Source organism: Hibiscus syriacus, unplaced genomic scaffold, assembly GCF_006381635.1.
Source record: "Hibiscus syriacus cultivar Baekdansim isolate YM2019G1 unplaced genomic scaffold, ASM638163v2 tig00002237_pilon, whole genome shotgun sequence".
NCBI lineage: Eukaryota > Viridiplantae > Streptophyta > Magnoliopsida > Malvales > Malvaceae > Hibiscus > Hibiscus syriacus.
Genome location: NW_024061918.1, coordinates 945369 through 968765, shown reverse-complemented (window position 1 = coordinate 968765; position 23397 = coordinate 945369). Strand labels below are relative to the sequence as shown.

Sequence of the window (23397 nt, the reverse complement as noted above, 5' to 3'; positions counted from 1 at the left end):
GATGCCAAACCTACAGGGAGCAGAGTGTTATCATTAGATTTGTAAAAATAAGGTTTATCAAGTATAAGAGAGGCTAATAGGAAGATAATAAAATCAACAAGGAAAAACACCAGTTCATGCTACAACATTTCAAAAAGCACTTGGTCAGCTATCAAATCAACGGATACAATATTCTGAGCTCCAAATCTCATTCAAACGATGTATACTCAATTTAAGCGATCATCGTTGATTAAAACCTCTTGAACTACTTTAACAAATTTCATCAATTAAAGGCTCAAAATATTAACAACACTTATGAATTGGTAGTATACTTTTCAGCATACAATATGCTCCTCAGCAACATCATTGCTCACAAAGGCATATAGAAAATCGACTAAAACTCGAAAGTACTATATATTTAATTATATGTATGTCTACTCACAATCATAAAGTACCAAGCTCATAAAACAAGTATCAAAGTAAACACAAAATATGAAATTCATAATATCATCCAATAAAAGTTTAAGAATTCAAATCACGCCCTCTCTCAATAGAAGGCCTTGAATGGAGATTTGCTTACCACTGAAGCTACGCAGCAAGCTTCTTTTGTGTTGCAACAATCCCTGAAAGATGACTTAGGCTTCTATGTGGTTGAAGATTTAACGTACAAATTTGGGGTACTGGGAAAGGCTTTTGAACGTCGCGTTTTTTGTACTTAAGTACTCTCCTTTTATAGCTGGAAGAGAATTTCATCTCCCAATAAAAGATGTCCACGTTTTAGGTGATATCCAACCAAATGTTAGCTTCCCGAGCCAGCTGTCCCAATCCATAAGGTTCTCCCAACCGTTTGGAGCTCAAATGACCGCTGTAGCATCCGCTCAACATTTCTTGCAATACTACGGCATCAGTGTAAAAAATTTCAGCAATAAAAACCAATTTTAACCCTTAGCAACCCACAATGCTCCTATCATGGAAAATGCACAAAACTAAGTAAATTTAATCCTAAAATGCTCCTAAACATGCCCAAGTTCAAACTAAACCTAGGTGAAAAGGGATACTAAAGATACTCTTTTGGAGGGTTATCAGGTGCCTATCTTGACCAAAATGCTAACTTTAGCTACTTACTTTGACCAAAAATACTTTAGGTACTCAAATGAAAAAGATAATATATTTTAGGTACTTAGATGAAAAAGATTAGATATCTATTTATATAAAAAAAATATTAAAAGTAAAACTAACGTCAATTTTGTTATCACTTTAAAAAATTATTGCAATCTTTTATAAGTTTTTTAAATTATAATATTATAATGACTTATATCACAAATAAGTACCTAAAGTATGTCATGTTTTTCATTTAAGTATCTAAAGTATTTTTGGTCAAAATAAGTATCTAAAATTATCTATTTTTGTCAAAATAAGTACCTAAAGTATTCAAAAATTTTCCTCTAAGTTCTAAAAAAGTTGACATATGACATTAATTAAAGAATACTTTAGGCGCTTAGATGAATAAATTGAATACTTTAGGTGCCTAGTATTACCAAAAGATACTTTAGGTACCTATTTTGACCAAAAAGATAATTTTAGGTACTTATTTTGACCAAAAATTACTTTAAGTGCTTAAATGAAAAGAGGACATACTTTAGGTATTTATTTGTTATATAAACCTATTATATATATTTTTTTACTTTATCCATGTATATATATATATATATATATCAATCTAGTTGGTTGTTTTCCCCCTAAATTATGAAACTGTAAGTTAGTTACTAATTTTAAAATTAGGCTATATTTCTTGAAAAACAAGTTAGTTAGAAAGTTATCTTTTACTTGAAAACCAAGTTAGTTGGAAAGTTAGGGTTTAAAGTACCTTTGATATGTCTTTTGGAATATATATATTTAAAATATATTTGTGAATTACAAGATTGATTAGCCGACTCAATTTAATTATTTGTTTTTTTCAAAAATGAAATTGTCAGTTAAACTCTGTTTGTAACCTTTAATTTGAGTGTGTTAAGCTTGTCGGTTTTCAATTCATAGAAAATGAATAAATCAATTGATTTATAATATATTAAGCTATAATATCTTTACCAGTGGGTTATCGATTATTTTTTCATAAAGTTTTGAAATAAGATTTTATATAATTTCTTTGAATTAAGTGACTAATTATACACTTGCAGTCCTAATGATTTATATATTGGGTATTATATTTGCATGCATTGGATGAGATTTAAATTTTTTTATACAGTATCTGAATTACTTATAAGCTCAAAATCTTTAAATTTAATGTTATTTTCTATTTAAGTAAACTATGACCCACGGTATACTTTAATGTTATAATAACAGTAAAAATTGAGATGAGATACAATCATCATATTTTAAATAGTACGAGTACTATCATGGAGAAAATAATTTTAATTTAAAGAATCATAATTCGTAGCATTTGCGGTGCTGCCGTCGAGACTGTGAAACACATTTTTCGGGATTGTCAGCTGGCGAAAACGACATAAGAAGCCTTAATAAAATCACATAGGTTACAGGAATTTACTTGTATCAATATGAGTTCTTGGGTGGAAGTAAATCATCGTAACCCAAATTTCTTTCCGTTGGCGAGGGAGGATTGGGATCTTATGTCCGGTTCGGTGTTGTGGTGTCTTTAGAATCGTAGAAATAAATTGATTTTTGATGCTGATTCGATGATCGGTGAGAGTATAATAACTCAAAACTGCAGGATGAAAGATGAGGCTGTCCAAGCTTATCGTTAGGTACAACAACGCCGAATTGAAAATGGCCAAGGAGTAAATCGAGATGTTAAATGGTTGAGACCGCCGGCTGGATGGGTCAAACTAAATGCTGATTGTGCAAGAACACCATCTTCGGGAGAAACCACTTGCGTTGGCGTACTTGGGGATGAGCAAGCCGAATGGATTGTTGGTTTCAGATGGATTATCGGGTACCGCTCTATCGTAACCGGTTTTCGTCCGGGCACGAATTTTTTACTTGGCGGGAAAATTGATGTAAATAAATAGTTTTAAAAATAATTTGGGAGTCGCCATCGGCCTTTTGGGTTAGGTAGATCGAATACCTAAAAATATTTTTTTAAAAGAGTTTTAAGAAAACATCAATTAAAAAATGAACTGATCTGCGTTTATAACCAAAAATTCGTTCTTTTTAATAATAAAAAGGGATTCGTGGCCGGTTACGTTTAGGGAAGGATTAGCACCCCTACAACGCCCAAAATTGGTACTTTTCAATTATAAATTGTCTCTATTATTAAAATTTAAAAAATTCAAAAATATATTTAATTTATAATCATATTATTTTAAAATATATTTATTTATTTAAAATATCAGAAAAGGACTTCTAGGTGCCTTAAGACAGCTCTTTTCTTTGATATTGATAAATATTAATTTAAATAATATATTTTTTATAATTTTTAATTTTAAAATACCAGAATAGGACATCCAGTTGTATTAAGACTGTCCTTTTCTTCAATATTATAAAAATAATTTATTAAATATATATAAATAATTATTATATATATTTATAACTATATAATAATAAAAGTATTTAAATATATAGACAAATAAAACAATAAAAATACAATTAAAATAATATATTTAAAAGTAATAAAATAAATGAAAACATTTAGAATTAGTGACTAAAATATATAGTAAAAGTAAAATTAAAAAACCTAATTTATAATTAATCAAAATTATAGGGATTAAACATGCTATTTCTTTATTTTATTTATTTAGTGACTAAAATAAAATTATCTAAAATTCGAATATAAGATTAAAATAAATTAAAAATATAAACTAGGGATTAAAATATTATTTATTAAAATTAAGGGATTAATTATGTTATTTATCCTAAATATATTATTTTAATATAAAGGACTAAAATAAATGAAATTAAAATTTCGAGATCAAATTAAAAGTATTATGAATTCGATTTAGTGACTAAAATGTAAAGTTTACAAGTTCGGAGGACTGCGGAAAGGATTTAACTATTATTAATTACACGAATAGCCCTCCCCAAAACAGCGTCGTTTGGGAAGGGCTATTTAATGCCCAAACCCGGCTGGCCCGAAGGGCCAGCTTCATTTCTCTATTTTTCCTCTCTCTCTCTTTTCTGAGAGAGAATTTTTCTCTCGCTTCTCTCTAGAAAAGAGAGAAGCTCTCCGGCCGGCAGCCGCTTGCCGGCGTGGATCCCGCCGCCGGCCACCGTCTTCGGTGGCCGGAATAAATTTTTTTTACATTGAAACGTAGATCGGACCGTCCTAATGACGGTTCCGATGATCTTTTCCTTTAAACGGCTCCCGATTGGATCAAATCTAAAAATATACCTTCGGTTTTTCGAAGGTTTTGGTGAGATCCGGTGGTCGGGGCTTCCTCGGTAAGTTTCTCTTCTTCCTTTTTCTTTCTTTTTCTGTTTCTTTGCTGCGTTGTTGTTGAGATCGTTGGTAGTGTTTTATTTCTCTGTATTTCTCTTCTCTCTGTGTATTTTCTGTCTCTCTTTTCTGTCTCTGTCCCCGTTTCTGTCTTCGTTTCTTGTGTTCGCAGATGGGGTGATGGCTTTATAGCCATCACTGGTGTGGTCATCGGACCGGGTAATAGACTACCCTTCGATGAGTCACCGGACTACCAGTGGTGACTCACCCCATAGCCATGGCGTGGACGGCTGGCGTTGGAGCTTCTGGAGTCTTCGTTTGGGACGTGGCAGCGATGGAGGCGGCTGGAAACCATTGAGGCGGCTGGAGGCAGAGGCGGTGGGAGGCAGAGGCGGCTAGGGTTAGAAAACACTAACTGAAACCCTAAATGTTTTGGGTTTCAGTTTGGTTTGGGCCGGATATTTGGATTGTAATTTTTTATTATTATTTTATATATATATATATATATATATATTTATTTAATAATAATAATAATAATATTTATAATAATAATAATAATAATAATAGTAATTATAATAATAATAATAATAATAATAATTATAATTATAATAATAATAAATAAATTAATATGGGTAAAAAATTAGTATCTTCACGCTCAACTCTCGATTTTGAGTTGTGGGGACTTTATACAGGTCTTCAGCTGGCGTGGAATATGAATTATCGGAACATTATCGTCGAGTCTGATAGCAAGGATGCGGTAGCCGTTCTTCAAGGGTTGCCTAAGGTTGATGGTATATCCTCGATGGTTCCCCACATTCGTGAGTTAGTTCAAAGGAATTGGCAACTACGTTTTCATTTTATTCCAAGAGAATGTAATGGCGTGGCCGACGGATTGGCGAGACTAGCACAAAGCAATATGCTGGAACCTGCTGTTTTGTTTGAACCACTGGAAGAGGTGAGGGAGCAACTCTTGATGGAAGCACAGACGGCCCTGAGTCTTTAAGTCGCGTTTTTCCCTATTATTCAAAAAAAAAAAAATCATAATTCGGTTTTTTTATTTAATATGATATTCTATAAAAAAATTCAGTCTATTAAAAGTTTTTGAACTATATCAATAAATTTATTTAATTTCTCTATTATAAAAGTAGATTTTGGTTTTATTTTGGTCTAAAACGTTCAATTATATTTAGTTAGATTAAATATTTTAGTTATATTGATCCTTCTAAAAATGAATAATTTAATTTATGTAATTTTCAAAGTGAATAAATAGAATAAACTATTATGGTGTTAACTTTTTATGTTGAACACGTTTTTTAAGTTGAAATGTTTAATGAGATTATACATTATCTCCAATGGTTTAGTTATTTTCAAGCACATATTACTTTTAAAAATAAATGAAATTAAAAACACTAAGTTTTAATTCTTCTATTTTAATTACTCTTTATGCCCTTTTAGTTTTTCATTATTATTATTATTATTATTATTATTATTATTTATAAATAATCTATTTTTTAAACTTGAGGCTAGTATATAGTTGAACTTTTAATGTCAAATTAAGCTATTTATCTTTTATTTAAATCTATTTATTAATAATTAATATATATAGTTTATATTTTTATAAATTAAAAACCAACCATAATTAATATATTTTCAAACAGAAAAAATATTAAAACATCAAATTCAATTAACAAATATTTATATATTACTATCTATAAAATATTATATAAATACTTGACCTCTTGACATTTTATCCTAACTTCATCCTACACATACAAATTAATGGTAAAGAAATCCAGTATTCAAACAAACTTACGATAATTTACTATTAGTTTCTGTGCTAAATCTTAGAAAATATTTTAAACAATTTTAAAAATGAATTTAATTTAAATTTAAAGAATTAATTTCAGCGAAAAAGGATAATATATATTTTTAGATAACTTGAGTTTAAATAGTTTAATCTATTAGTTTATGTGAATTTATCTGAACTTAAAATTAGGTACAAATAATTTATAATTTAATTAATTGGTATATTTATTATTATAATATCTAAAAAATATAAATTCAAATATATATTGTTATTCAATTTAAAGATTTTTAAAGGATTTTGCCCAGTTTAATGACATTTTATCAAACTGTAAAATTTAGTAATAAAAAAAGATAAAAGTACTAATTCTATTTTATTGAAAATTATAATAATAGTAAGGGTAAAGTATATAAATGATCCTCTAATTAATAGGGTACTGCCCCTTTGACTATATGACATTGTTTTGTTGAGTCTTTCTACTATTAAAAGTTATAAATTAGTCACTCGACTATATATATGTTACAAACTCATCATTTTCTATTAAAAAATTGATGGTCGTCTAAGTTGGACGTTAACCTACTGATTGAGATATGATAAATTTGATCTTGAAATCGTTTAAGGTGTATAATCATTTTAAATTTTAGGATCAAATTTATCATATCTCAGTCAACAGGTTAATGTATAACGCAGAGGGTCGTTAATTTTTTAACAAAGAATAATAAGTGTAGATATATGAATAATTAGGTAATCATTTTGTAGTTTTTAAAAGTTGAGAGACTCAACAAAGTAATGGCTTATAATTAAAAAATACTATGTTATAATTTTTAATAATTAGGAAACTCAACAAAATAATACCCTATAACTGAGGATCATTCATGTACTTAAATGAAATACTGCAGTTGAGATAGAATAGCCATCTGTTCGGCAGTATTGGAGTGTGTAGAATGCTAATGTGTGCATGTAGTGTGGTTTGTTGATGTGTGTGTGAGTTGTTAGGATTGTTAGTGTTGTTAAGAGTGTATGGAAAGTTTTTTATGATTGTTGTTAGAGGTTACATTTAGTTGTTAGAGGTTACCGTTAGTTGTGAGGTTGAGTGAGCTTAAAGTAAATAAGATCCCTATATAAGCTAGTGATGTAGTTGCAGAAAACATATAATAAAATAGTTATATTCACTGCTTCATATTCAGTTTTCAACATGGTATCAGTCGCCAAAGTTCTAGGAATTTTGGTTTTACGCTTCTAAACTTTCTTTCTCTCTGGTTCTTCACTCATGGTGCACAACGGTTCTAGTCAGCAAAATATTGACTCAATTGCCATGGATTCTACAACTTCCTGTTTGTTCCATTAATTTCTACAACTTCATGGCTGAAACTGCCTCTAACTCTGCCACTTCGACCGCCACCTCCACCGAGGCACCAATGCCTCAAGAAACGAAAAAGACCGCCGAGGCGCCTGTTCGATGGGCCGATTTGGAAGATTATGCTCCAAAAGAATCGAGCGCTTCCTTAACATCGGAGAAAAAAAGTGCGGTGGAGTTGGGAGTTGAAAACCTAACAATCGATGAGCATAAAAAGATCAACAAGTTCCTCGATAAACTTGAGGACTCCACCATCAAAGTCGTTACATCAAGCGATACATCGTACATATCAAGTTCTCTTGTTCTCTGCCAGATGAGTTCTCACTGCCATGTTCTCTTGTTCTCTGCCACATTTAGTGAGACTGTAAAGAATTTTGTATCAAAGATCGTCAAGAGAGATCATAATCAACATTTTGTCAAGAAGGAAGAACTATCATTGGAGTCGGTGAAGCAGTACAAGGTGAATGTTCTAGATGAACTTTCCAAGGTTATGGTGATCGAAGAGAGGATTTTTGAATTTGGAGAACGCCTAGGGTAGACAATAATATTTGTACGCACAAGGAACAGTGCTAGTACATTCCATAGATCACTTGTTGAGCTTGGTTATGATGTTACCACAATTCAAGGTGCTCTTAATCAAGCTGACCGAGACAAGATAATCAAAGAGTTTAAAGATGGTTTGACTCAAGTCCTCATTTCAACGGACCTTCTTGCCCAGGGTTTTGATTAGCAACAGGTTAATTTGGTCATCAACTATCACTACAAGAAAATATACCTTTAATGACACACAAACGATGACACACGTTAATTTATGACCTGCAAAAAATGTGTGTCAAAAAAATGCCATGTTTCTTAAAATCTGAATGATTTATGACTTAAAATAATGTGTGTCATATTTAATAGTCATAATCCAAAAAATTTACAAAAACACTGAGTACACTTTTTAATTGTGTGTCATCTCTAAAAGTCGTCTTTTAATTTCCCCCATAATTTTCATTTTCCCGCTTCTTCTCCCATCGATAATCAGTTCACGCCTAATGTTTTCCACTCCTTTCATTCTCTCATTTTCTCTCCTGCTTTTCATCCCGATTCTCTTCTTCTTGTTAGGCCCGATTTTGAATCCCCAGCCTCTGCCGCCTATTTCTGCCTCCGATGAACTCGACGATCTCTGTCTCTTCCACCGCGCCACCGTCTCTCCCTCTACCTCGTCCTCACAATGATCCCACTCTCTTGTTCGCTAATACCGGTACGATTTATTTTCTTTGGTTTTCTGTTTAGTTACATTTACAACTTTAAACAGACGAATTGGCCCTCTTCTTTTTCTTCTTGGTTTTTTTATAAGTTTCCTCTTTGTTTTGGCTATATATTTGTTACTCAGTTTAAAATATGAATCTATTATCAAGAAAATTTTAATGGTGATTTTCATGTTTGGTTTTTGCAGATATTGCAGAAAACTGAGATTCCAGAAAAACCCATGTTTAAATCTTAATTCTCTCCTCAAGGTTTATTCCATTACCGCTTTTTTCACTGTTTTGTTAACTGTTTCTTTGTGATTTTAGAAGAAACTTCTATGATTTGATGACAAGTGTACCATGTTTCAATGTCTAAGCTATGGACATTAATTTGACATGATAAGTAATTTGGAAATAGTAATTTGATAGTAACAAAATCTGAACTTGGGAGCTCCAAGATTGCCATTGACATGCTTTTAATGGTAACTTGTTGGTTTATTTTGATAACTCTGAGAATGAGAAATGAGGAACCAAGCAAGAAACATACCAATTGGATTTCATACATATCATTATTTTGTGAACTTTCACACCTAGCTGACTGTTTGTATGATATCAAACAGAAGCAGAACCTTCTGTAGTCATTCTGGATGAAGAAGGAAAACCTACAGACCGAGTTGAATCTTCCTTAAAGTGTCTCCCCCATTATGATCCTGCTAGTTGTTGGAGTGGGGATTCATTTTCATCATTCTGGTATTGGAAGATTTGAAAACATTTTGATATTTCGATATAACAAATTAAGTTAAATGAATTTTAAGATTTTCCAAATGATTTTCTAAGTATATTCGATATAACTATTCGAATATCAAAACATTACTCCAAATCTTTTAAAGATCATTTTTAATCCTTACTCAAGTGTAAAATTAAGTTTTAATCTTAAAACAATTTCAAAATAATTTTACAAAGTATTTCGAATCATTTCAAAGCCAAAAATTCCAGATTGCTCAGAGGGAACCGATTCCCCCCAAGGGGGTACCGATTCCCCCTGAATGGTTTGGCACCGAGAATTCCAGTATGCTCGGAGGGAACCGATTCCCCCCCAGGGGGTACCGATTCCCCCCTTGTATAACAGTCGAAATATTTGAATTTTACACTTAGGGAACCGATTCCCCATAGGGGGAACCGATTCCTCATAGGGGGTACCGATTCTCCCCACGCTCCAAGCTGTTTTATTAATTGTTTTCACACTAAAACGGCTATATTATCTTCTCTAATCATCCCCAACGTTCAGAAGTGATTCAAGGTGTATTTAAGCAAGCTTAGAAGCCATTGATCAATAACAAGAAATATCAAGCAATTAGAATCAAGAGAGAATCAAAGAGAAAGCATCAAACCTCAAGTTTGAGCATTTCAAGCCTATTTTTCATTCAATATTCATTTTTCTTTCAAGAACACTTATTGTACTCAATTGTATTTATTCTTGAGTGTTCTTTCTTTGTTCTAGAATTGTGCAAACATATTTGCCTTGTGAGGTTTTTCTTGTAAGTTTGCAAATTTGTATTTCTCTCTTTGAGAAAATAGTGTTCTCAAGAATTGGGGTATATTCTTGAGGGAGTTGTAAGGTTATCTCTTTGGCCTCAAAAGGAAGAACAAATTAGTGAATTTGTTGGAAAATCCTTAGCGTGGATAGCTAAGGTAGTGGACGTAGACTTTGGTTGATAAAGTCGAACCACTCTAAATCGTTGTGCAATTTCTTTCAATTTTCTGCAAAAGCTTCCACCAAAAAATTTTATTGCCAATTCACCCCCTCTTGGTCGATTCAGTCAATCGATTAACTCAACAATTGGTATCAGAGCCTAACTCATTTGAAGGTTTAATCACCTCTTGAGTCGATTCAGGAAGAGTTATATCGATAATCAAAGTCATCAATGGCCTCCGTTTCAAACTTCGAATCCGGTCTCGATTCGATGCCCGTCAACAAGCCTCCTTTCTTCAATGGAGCTAACTATGCCTATTGGAAGAATAGAATGATGTACTTCATTCAAGCAAGTGACATGGGAGCATGGAATGCCGTAGAAGAATGATACATCAAACCTCTCACTCATCCAAAGTTGTGGAGTGAATGAGAGATAAGAATGTTCCAGCTCAACTCCAAAGCAATCCATATCATTTTTTGTGCTCTTGGACCAGATGAATACGGAAGAGTTTCATCGTGTACAACCACCAAAGAAATATGAGACAAACTTCAAGTCACTCATGAAGGTACCGATGAGGTAAAGAAATCTAAAATTAGTATTCTAACGCATAGCTATGAAAATTTCAGGATGAAACCAAATGAAGATATCAAAGCTATGACAGATAGATTTTCAACGATTTTCAATGGTCTCAAATCATATGGAGAGATCATTTCAAATGAAAAGCTTGTGAGGAAGTTAGTCTACTCCCTCCCAAAATCGTGGCAATCAAAGAAGACGGCAATCATCGAGTCTAAGGACTTAACGTCCTTAACTCTTGAAGAGCTAATTGGGTCACTCCTCACTCATGAAATGATGCTCGAAGATGAGGTGGACCTCGACAAGATTGACGAGACACCAAAAGAGAAGGAGAAGAAGAAAAACATTGGAGTTGCTCTCAAATCCACAAAAGATGAGAGTAATTCAAATGATGATGACGATGACGAGGAAATGGCATTGTTTGCCAAACGGTTCAGAAAAATGATGAGACCTTATCGAGGAAGAAAATTCAAACGAAATGAAGGCCTAAAAAATGAACCGAAAGAGAATGACCCAATCATTTGCTATGAATGCAAAAAGCTAGGGCATGTCAAATATGATTGCCCACAATTGAAGAAAAAGGGTCAATCAAAGAATAAGCACAGGGCTCATGTGGCTACATGGAGCGATGAAGAAAGTTCCGATGAAGAGGAACAAGAAGTATCAATGATGATCATCAAAAGAAAATTGATGATCTTAAAACTTCTTTTGATAAAGTTGAAACAAAACATTTTGAAAAAGGTGGAAATTTAAAATCCAACTTTGTTAGAAAAAGTTTTAGAAACTACAATCATAGAGGTCCCCAAAGAACCTCTAATGGAAAAATCGTTAGAAGTATATGGGTTCCTAAAGAACTCATTACTACTAAAGATAAAAATATCCTACACAAATGGATACCTAAGGGGACTAGGATTTTGGAAACTAATGAATATGGACCCAAAAGAATTTGGGTACCAAAAATCAAAAATTAATCTATATTTGTAGGGAAAGGAGCATTGCTACAAGGCACGGGAAACAAATTCAAATTCATGGTACCTTGATAGTGGATGCTCAAGACACATGACCGGAGACAAAAGCCGGTTCATTGAGCTTAACGCCAAAAATGGAGGAGAAGTGACTTTTGGAGACAATTCAAAAGGTCACATTGAAGGTATTGGTACAATAGGTAATACCTCTTCCATACAAATTAAAAATGTTTTATATGTGAATAGATTAAAGCACAATCTATTGAGTATTAGTCAATCATGCGATAAAGGATTCAATGTCTTATTTGAAATTAATGGTTGTAAAGTCATTGACATTGCATCTAATCGGATTATGCTTGTTGGTCATAGAATAGGAAACATATACATGGTGCATTTAGATTCTTTTGATATGACTAATTTATGCCTAGTTGCTAAGGATGAGCATGATAGTTGGTTATGGCATAGGAGACTAGGACATGCTAGTATGAGTGTTTTGCAACGGCTAATTCAAGGAGACCTAGTAAGAGGGTTGCCTAAGCTTAAATTTGATAATGATAAAATCTGTGATGCTTGTGCTAAAGGAAAACAAAAGCGAGTTTCTTTTAAATCCATTAATGATGTATCAACTAGTAGAGTTTTACAATTGATCCATTTAGATCTTTTTGGGCCAACTAGAACTACTAGCTTGGGTGGAAAACAATATGCATTTGTCTTGGTAGATGACTATTCTAGATATACTTGGGTTCTATTTTTAAGTACTAAAGATGAAGCATTAGAACAATTCATCACGTTTTCAAAAGTAATCCAAAATAAAAAAGGTTACTCTATAACTAGTGTTAGGAGTGATCATGGAACTGAATTTAAAAATCTTGGATTTACTGAATTTTGTAACTCTAACGGTATTAGCCATAATTTTTCAGCACCTAGAACCCCTCAACAAAATGGAGTTGTTGAGAGGAAAAATCGAACTTTAGAAGAAATGGCTAGAACCATGCTTTGTGAAATAATTTGCCAAAATATTTTTGGGCAGAAGCCACAAATACCGCTTGTTATGTTGTAAATCGAGTAATGATTAGGCCAATTTTAAAGAAAACTCTATATGAAATTTTCAAAAATAAAAAGCCTAACATCAGTTATTTTCATCCTTTTGGATGTAAATGTTTTGTTTTAAACAACGGTAAAGAAAACCTTGGCAAATTTGATGCTAAAAGTGATGAAGGAATTTTTCTGGGTTATTCCTTAAATTCTAAAGCTTATCGTGTATTTAATAAAAGAACTTTAGTTGTAGAAGAGTATATACATGTTGTTTTCGATGATAATCCCCTTATGAGGAAGGATTCTTGTGTGAATGATGATGTAGGTGTTATAAATACAAATGACGTTAGACATGACGTTGGAGAACCATCATCAAAGGAAGAAACGAAAAATGAGGAAACTCATGATCCTCTTGAGAATCCAACCATTGAAAAAAGGGAAGTATCTTATCCAAGAGAGTACAATTATGTCAAGGATGGTGAAATTATAGGTGATCCATCCAAAGGGGTAACAACTCGATCTTCTCTTAGAAATATTTGTAATTATGTTGCATTTATCTCATGCATAGAGCCTAAGAATATTAAAGAAGCATTAAATGATCATTAAATGATGAACATTGGATTATGGCTATGCAAGAAGAGTTAAATCAATTTGAGAGAAGTAAAGTATGGACAATAGTTGAAAGGCCTAGTAATAAATATATTGTAGGTACTAGATGGGTATTTAGGAATAAGCTTGATGAGAGTGGTAATATAGTGAGAAACAAGGCTAGACTTGTTGCTCAAGGGTATACTCAAGAAGAGGGCATAGACTATGATGAAACATACGCTCCCGTAGCTAGGATGGAAGCAATTAGAATGTTACTAGCATTTGCATGTTTTCATGAATTTAAATTATATCAAATGGATGTTAAAAGTTCATTTTTAAATGGTTCTATAAAGGAAGAAGTGTATGTGGAACAACCTCCAGGTTTTGAAGATTCAAAATTTCCAGACCATGTTCTTAAATTGACAAAAGCTCTTTATGGCTTAAAACAAGCTCCTAGAGCTTGGTATGAAATATTGTCAAATTTTTTAATTGAAAAAGGTTTTTCAAAAGGGAAGGTTGACACTACATTGTTTCTAAAGCATAAAGGTAAAGATTTATTAGTAGTTCAAATTTATGTTGATGATATAATATTTGGTTGTACTAATGATGTTCTTTGCCAAGAATTTTCTAAGCTAATGCAAAGTGAATTCGAAATGAGCATGATGAGGGAGCTCTCATTTTTCTTGGGACTCTAAATCAAGCAAAGAAAAGATGGCATCTTCATCAATCAAGCTAAGTATGTCAAAGATACGCTCAAGAAGTTTGGACTGGAAAATGGGAAACCTCATGACACTCCAATGAGCTCTTCAACAAAGCTTGACTTAGATGAAGGAGGTAAATGTGTAGATGTCAAATTATATAGGTCAATGATTGGGTCTTTGCTTTATCTAACTGCAAGTAGACCAGACATTATGTTTAGTGTTTGCTTATGTGTTAGATTTCAATCATGTCCTAAGGAATCGCATTTAGTAGCTGTTAAGAGAATCATTAGATACCTTAAGGACACTCCTAGTTTAGGACTTTGGTATCCTAGAGACTCTAGCTTTAGCTTGCATGCTTTTTCTGATGCGGATTATGGAGGATGCAAATTAGATAGGAAAAGCACCTCCGGTACTTGTCAATTCCTTGGAAATATGCTAATTTCTTGGTTTTCAAAGAAACAAAATTGTGTTGCATTATCTACCACTGAAGCCGAATACATTTCAGCTGGTAGTTGCTGTGCACAAGTTTTATGGACAAAACAACAACTTTTTGATTATGGAATTGAAGTAGGTACCATTCCTATCAAGTGTGACAATACTAGTGCTATTTGTCTCACTAAAAATCCCATCCAACACTCTAGAAATAAGCACATTGAAATAAGACATCACTTCATTAGAGACCATGTCACTAAGGAAGATGTAGTTCTAGAATTTGTTGATACTTTGCACCAATTAGCGGATATCTTTACAAAACCCTTAGACAAGGAAAGATTTTGGACACTTAGGAGAGAATTAGGTTTGACTAACCTATCTTCACTTGGTGTTTAAAATAAATAAATAAATAAATAAATAATTTTAACATTTTTTTAAGAATTAATGAAAAATGCTTATAATAGTAATTTTTGATTGCATTCATTGCTATTATTTAGGGGGAGTTTATGATTCTTGATGAAAAATTAATTTTATGTTCAAATATCGTTTAAAGATTAATTTAATTGTTTGAACATGATTAATTTTCAATATATGAGTTGCCAATACCACTAGAGGAAATTAATTTAGCATTTTGGGTGTTTAAAATTGGATTTTAGCATTTTGGTGCAGAGGGAATCGATCCCCCTTGAGGGAACCGATTCCCCCTTTAAAGGGGAACCGATTCCCCCCACAGGGGAATCGATACCCCCTGGGGTTCTGGTTATACACGGGCAGAACCCTTCAAAATCCTCAAAAACCCTATATTTTCTTCCTTGCCGCCAAACTCTCTCCCTATCTCCATTCTTGCCTCAAATCATCGATTTTAATCGGAATTCACTTCAAATATCATCTCCTAAACTTGCAATCATCATTGAAATCGTGCAAACAACATCAAAATCTACTCAATCTCATCCTTCAAGATAAAATTTTCTAAACTCACTATTTAATTGATTTTGAACATAGGACTAGTTTTAATTAGTTCTAGGATGAACTTTAGATCGGGCATTGATTTTTTAGTGATTAGAAACTAGATATTACAACTAATTTCATCAAAAACACAAGTATTTTCCAAACTTTTTTTAAAAAATTTCGAAATTAAAAAAAAATATTGTTAATTTTCAAATTATTGTGTTTTGATTAAATTATGTTGTTGTTATGAAAACTATACATATATTGTTTCTCAAAATCGTATTTTTCAAAAGTTTTCAAAAACTTCGCCCATTAGGATTGATTTAGAGAACCTTGAAATATTGAGGACTCAATTGAGTTTTGGGATTGATTGAATTGCATACATGTGTTTTAAATTGCAGGTTATCCATTCTATTCCGATTTCCTAAACCATGTCCAATCCTAAACGTGCTAGGTCATCATCTAGTCGCTCACACCGTCAACCAAATCCACCTAAAAATCCTCCTCCTATTCCAATTTCTAATCCTAATCCCATTGATCCTAACTTGACTATCCAAAATTCGTGTTTCAATCATCCTGGTCCTAGAAGTCATCATTTTTGGTATTATCAATATTTTGACTCTTACAAAATCCGGGAAGAACATATTCCTTCTCGTCAAGCTATGTTAGCTATCAATTTTAAATATCTTCCTCTTTTACAATAGTGGAAATTTGATAAACTCTTTGACCTTGAACCCATCGTTTACCATCAACTTGTTCGTATTTTCTATTCTAATGCCGTTTGTGTTAAAAACCAAACTAAAACCGAAACCATAGGAATTCGTTCCTACCTTCTAGGACAATACTTATATATTGACTCGGCTTACATAGTCAATACATTCGGATTAGAAAACGATGGTATTTCAAATGAAAAATAGGTTTTAGGATCTCGTTATAAAAGAAGAGATAGTGCGAGTGTCCTAGACCTACATGAACGTTTTCTTCATCTAATGATTTCTTGGTGGTTTCGACCATCCGGAGGTCGTTATTCTACTCTTAGAGCCTTAGATCTTTGGTGGTAACATTGTTTCAAAAACAATATTAAAATTAACCTACCTCATATTATTTTTGCTGAAATTATTGAAACCGTAAATCTTGTTCCTAACAAGAAACTCTGTTCATCTCTTGTTTACGGTTGCATTTTGAGTAATCTATTTTCCAAAGCTGGGCTTAAAGTCGGTCTAGATGTCGTTTTTCCCCTTAAGAAATAAATTAACCTTCTTTCCTTAACGAGAGCGGGATGGATTAAGGATAAGGAAACCGGTGAATGGGTTCGATCTTCTGCAAATACTCTGGAAGCTAGTTCTTCACAAGCTCCACCCGAAGCTAACGAAGATCTCGAGCTTGAGCAATTAATGCGAGACATCGATGAAGCCGAAGATGAGCCTGAGCAACTCGAGGAGCAGCCCGAGGAGCAAGCACAACAAATGCATCAAATGCCTCCATATTTTCAATCCTTTATGGAGACATTCGATTTTTGATATGCTATCATGGATTCGCGCTTTACTTCTATAGAGTCCCACTTATCCACAATGGGAGCTCAACAATTAGAAATTCTTCGGGAGATGTGTGCAAACAACGAAGCAACCAACGCGCGTATTAATGACCTCACTCATGAAATGGCCGCTATGCGAGCTTGTTTTCCTCCTCCTGATCCTGATATGTGATTCTATGTTTTGCTTTGAACTCCAAACTTATTATTTTAACATGTTGAATATTTTGGAATGTTTGAATTTGTGGATTGATTGACTTTGAATTTTTTTGGATTTATGAATGGTTAGAACTTATCTATTTGGTGTGATTAAATTTATTCATTATTGCATCATTTACTTCATGATTAGATATATAACCAATTTTGCCATGTCACATTAATTATGAATATTGATTATGAAACTAATGGCTAACGTTTCTCTTGCTTGTGATCTTAGCAGCTTATATTTTATATAATCAATTGGCTAAATGATTTCAAAACCTTGTTTAAATTCTTTAAAATGTCTTTTTGATTTAACAAAAAGGGGGAGATGTGTTAAATGTGTTTTTAAATGATAAATGGGAGAAGTGTTAAAGTAAGGGGGAGTAATTTCAAAACTTGATTTCAAAATCTCAAAATCTTAAAATTACTAAAATGTTTTGTTATATCAAAAAGGGGGAGATTGTTGAAAACATTTTGATATTTCGATATAACAAATTAAGTTAAATGAATTTTAAGATTTTCCAAATGATTTTCTAAGTATATTCGATATAACTATTCGAATATCAAAACATTACTCCAAATCTTTTAAAGATCATTTTTAATCCTTACTCAAGTGTAAAATTAAGTTTTAATCTTAAAACAATTTCAAAATAATTTTACAAAGTATTTCGAATCATTTCAAAGCCAAAAATTCCAGATTGCTCAGAGAGAACCGATTTCCCCCCTAAGGGGGTACCGATTCCCCCCTGAATGGTTTGGCTCCGAGAATTCCAGTATGCTCAGAGGGAACCGATTCCCCCCCAGGGGGTACCGATTCCCCCCTTGTATAACGGTCGAAATATTTGAATTTTACACTTAGGGAACCGATTCCCCATAGGGGGTACTGATTCCCCCACGCTCCAAGCTGTTTTATTAATTGTTTTCACACTAAAATGGCTATATTATCTTCTCTAATCATCCCCAACGTTCAAAAGTGATTCAAGGTGTATTTAAGCAAGCTTAGAAGCCATTGATCAATAACAAGAAACATCAAGTAATTAGAATCAAGAGAGAATCAAAGAGAAAGCATCAAACCTCAAGTTTGAGCCTTTCAAGCCTATTTTTCATTCAATATTCATTTTTCTTTCAAGAACACTTATTGTGCTCAATTGTATTTATTCTTGAGTGTTCTTTCTTTGTTCTAGAATTGTGCAAACATATTTTCCATGTGAGGTTTTTCTTGTAAGTTTGCAAATTTGTATTTCTCTTTGAGAAAAGAGTGTTCTCAAGAATTGGGGTATATTCTTAAGGGAGTTGTAAGGTTATCTCTTTGGCCTCAAAAGAAAGAACAAATTAGTGAATTTGTTGGAAAATCCTTAGTGTGGATAGCTAAGGTAGTGGGCGTAGACTTTGGTTGATAAAGTCGAACCACTCTAAATCGCTGTGCAATTTCTTTCAATTTTCTGCAAAAGCTTCCACCAAAATTTTTATTGCCAATTCACCCCCCTCTTGGCCGATTCAGTCAATCGATTAACTCAACAGAAGATTCGTGATTATGCTTATGCTTATAGATCGAAACTTGTGACACCTTCTAAGTCACCATTAAATACTAGAGAATTGTTTTTGTTCTAAATTAATTACAATGAAAAATCTCTCTTTTTGGTTTCTTTTATTTTCTCAGTTACCAAACACTGATTTTATCATCTAGCTAAGTATTCTTACATTTGGTTTATAGGTAGCGGAACAAATCATCTCAGTAATTGAGGGGTATAACTATCATAAGCCCCCAACACCATTGTTGATCTCATTTGAGGCCGAGGATACAAGGAAGCAAGCTGCAGCTTCAACACAGGTTTGAGGAATGTATTTTGGTTGTAAAGCTTTTTCATCCACATATTATGGTTACCATAAGATTCCCCATCTACAGTAGAATTAGAAAGTCAATAAATTAAAATAAAAAAATTTATGTGAGTCATGCAGGAAATCCATTGTCAAATTTGGATGGAATTTTCATGGCAATCAAGGATGACATAGATTGCACTCCTCATCCAACTAAGGGTAAATAAGCTCAGCAATTATTTTCTAAAAGAATGTTACCTATTTTTTCCCTTTTTAGTGGCAGAAAAGGCATACTAGAATATATATATATTATGACAGGTGGTTCAGTCTGTTGAGAAGTATGGGGTTAGTGTCTCAAGATTGCGGAGCTGTGGTGTGATTCTTATTGGAAAGGCCAGCATGCATGAATTTGGCTTGGGCACAACCGAAATCAATCCAAATTATGGGTAAATTTGTAGTTCTCCATATGTATAAAAAACACATTATTCAATATGTTACTTCAGTAATGTTTTATGAGTGGTTTGTATGTATCTTTTATGGCTAGAATAATTAAACACCAAATTTCTAAAACTTATCTCATATATGTGTGTGTGTGTGAGTGTGTTTAACTTGTAAATGTATTGGGGTACAGAACAACCAGAAACCCTCATGCACATAAAAGATATACAGGTGGATCCTCCTCTGGTCCTGCATCAATTGTAGCTTCTGGACTATGTTCTACTACCCTAGGAACAGATGGTGGAGGTTGTAAAATTTATTACCTTTTCAAGTCTTGTTTATGTCATTTACAATATAATAACATTATATTGCACTAATCTTTGCACTAAGTTCCACTTAATTTCTTTCTGTAACCTTTGCACTAAGTTACACTTAATTTCTTTCAGTAATCTTTGCACTAAATTACTCTTTTCTTCTTTGTTTTGGGGGGCACAACAGCATAACAACACCAAAAATACCACCTAGTGCTCTGGAAAATGGAGAGTCATACATACAGGTTACAAGTTTGTCATGCATGTTGCTTCAACTCTTTATTTTTCTTGAAATAACCATATCCAACTCCCATAAATGCATATCCAGACAAGGGTATGGGGAGATGATTCTCCAAACACTAAAAATCTTAAAACTTGCTTTGGACACATACTCATACTTGACACTCGCACCCTAGTTGGAGTAACATAACTTGACATCATCATACAGAGTGACATATGAGCATACTCTTTTTATCTTTTATATTGTGGTTCACTTTTTTATAGGTTACCTTATGCGGTTCATTATTACTGGTAATCTTCTTGGTCTTCTTACCCTTATTGTCCCTGTAAGTGACATGCATTTCTTTCCTCCTTGATTATATATTAAATTAACAATTGACAAGAGAAAGGGGTCAAAAATCGAATCTAATAATTTTATTATGGAGCAGACCAGTTTGGTATACTTACATGAACATCTGTTTTTCATAAAGCTTTTGCTGCTAAGAATTCGAACTTCTCACTTGAACTACTTATTTTTAGTCAAGGATCCAAGAAACCTTGGAGTGGTTTCCTTTGCTATACTTGAGAAAAGGAATGCTTGAGAAAGTCTTGGCATCTTGGATTTGAAAGTTCAGTGTCCGAGCATAACCTTCTTACTTGAGGTCCCAAATTCAATCGTACATTTTGTTAGATTCGATTATGGCTTGCTGCATAGTAGGGAGTAAGACAAGCTATAGTTGAGTCAAGTTCAAACTACCCTTGCTAACTCTATAGCTTGGGTTTCTTTTTCCAATCTAATTAAACTTTATGTTCTCCCTGGACCTAGAAACATAAACCGGCTAAAAGGGTGGAGTTGATCATGTTCTACCGTAAAGAATACCCAAAACTGTTGTAATGAAACCATCAGAACTTGTGACTCATTTTCTTTCTTCTTATGCTTATTCCAGGTTAGTTATGCCAAACAAGGACTTCCCATAGGTTTACAACTAATAGGTCGTCCATGGGTGAAGCTACAATTCTATGTTTGGCTTCTACAATCAAGGTATAAACAAGTTTATGTTCCTTGAAAGAGAATGTTCTCAACTCTGTATTCAAGGTTGCATAACTAATTATAAAGAAAATGTCTCATGTTTCCAGGAACTTTGTATCAAATCCAGGAAGACACCTACTTCATTCTATGACATCTCAAAGGCCAAGTAAGAGCCTTCATGGACTATGTTATATTGCAGATCCTTATGTTGTCTATTCAGAATCAACAATAATGGTGCGTCTCTAAACATCGTTATCTTATTTGATGTATGAATAAGCTATGTCTGTTATAATTCTGGCAAACCATGCCTTTGTTTTTGTTATTTTTATGCAATAACTTGTGATATTGCAGATATATTCACTTTGATTTCCATAAGATCTGCGGACATGTTCATTTTGAGCGTCTTTTCTTCCTCTATGATCAAATTGCAGATTTTCTTGATAAAAATGGATTGACTTGATAATTAAACTTATCTGCAATGTACAATTTGATGATCGTTCCTAGTGCACTTTTTATTTGACAAACTTTATTATGCCATGATATTTTGTATCGATATATGATTGCAATATTTTTGATAACTTAATGTGAATATATTGTATGCAAATGGATTGCTTGTATATAATATGATATATATTTAGTATTATGAGGCATTAAATGTGATTTAGTTTGATTATTTGTCAATTTACAATATATATATATAAATATATATATAATTTACGAAATACAATCACGACACACGAATGTGTGTCGTCTTCATTTATGACGGGGGCTTCAATGACACGCAATGTAAGTCATAAATGCGTGTCATAAATTTATGGCACACAAATGTGTGTCATCTTCATTTGTGACGGGGGCTTCAATGACGCGCAATGCGCGTCATAAATGAGCGTCATAAATGTGTCATAAATGCGCGTTATAGATTTATGTCGCACAATTGTGTGTCATCTGAGATTTATGTCGGTGGCTTCAATGACATGAATTTGTGTGTCATATGCACCCATAGATGGCGCGCATTGCGCGTCATTAAAGGGGTTTTTTCTAGTAGTGTATGATCTTCCTGTGAAACATGACAACCGTATGGAGCCTAGTTGTGAGGTTTACTTGCATAAAATTGGTAGAGCGGGGCATTTTGGCCGCAAGGGAGCTGTGTTCAACTTACTATGTGGTGATGCAAATCAAATGTTTCAATGATGTTGCTTGTGTCTGGTTTGTTTCACATTGTTGTTACAGAATATGTTTTTTTAAGAATTTTTTTGAATGTTCATTCACATCAAAAGTTTGCATCGATTCAAGTCGAACGAAAAGAAGCATCGGCACTTTCGATTCAAGTCGAACAGAAGGAGGCATCGCACTTTCGATTCAACTAGAATGGATGGTTTACTAAATCATTGTCCAAATCTTCGTTTGAGCAATTTCGACCCAAAGTGCAGGTTTTCTCATTTGCTCAAGGAAAAGAAAAAGAGTATGGAGAATATTGGAGTGTGTAGAATGCTAATGTGTGCATGTAGTGTGGTTTGCTGATGTGTGAGTGAGTTGTTAGGATTATTAGTGTTGTTAAGAGTGTATGGAAAGTTTGTTATGATTGTTGTTAGAGGTTATAGTTAGTTGTGAGGTTGAGTGAGCTTAAAGTAAATAAGATCCATATATAAGCTAGTGATGTAGTTGCAGAAAGCATATAATAAAACAGTTATATTCATTGCTTCATATTCAATTTTCAACAAGCAGCGACTAGGGATGGGTATGGGACCCGAATCCGATGAGTTTTGAACGAATCCGATCTAATCGGGTCAGGGTTTTAAAAAAATTTGAGTTCGGGTCGGGTTCGTGTTTAGGGTGAAAAATATCTGACCCGATCCGACCCAGAAAAATATAATTTTACCATATATATTTCAGGATAATTACAATAATACCCTTCTATATATTATTATTTTTCAAGTAAGTCATTATTTTTATTGAATAAAAATAATATTTTTTATTATATATTATTTCGGGTCAGGTCGGATCAGATTCGAATTTTATTTCAAAAACTCGGGTCATGTTCAGGTGGATGGAGGATATGCATTTTTTGAGTTGGGTCGGATCAGATTGAGGATGTAAAATTTTAAGATCGAATCGGGTTGACCCAAACCCGACTCGGGCCCATCCCTA

General features: G+C 33.2%; 1 pseudogene; it reads left to right on the top strand.

Moving 5' to 3' along the window:
* Window positions 1-7534: 7534 nt before the first annotated feature.
* LOC120138661 lies at window positions 7535-21419 on the top strand (annotated as a pseudogene).
* The last annotated feature ends 1978 nt before the right edge of the window (window positions 21420-23397 follow it).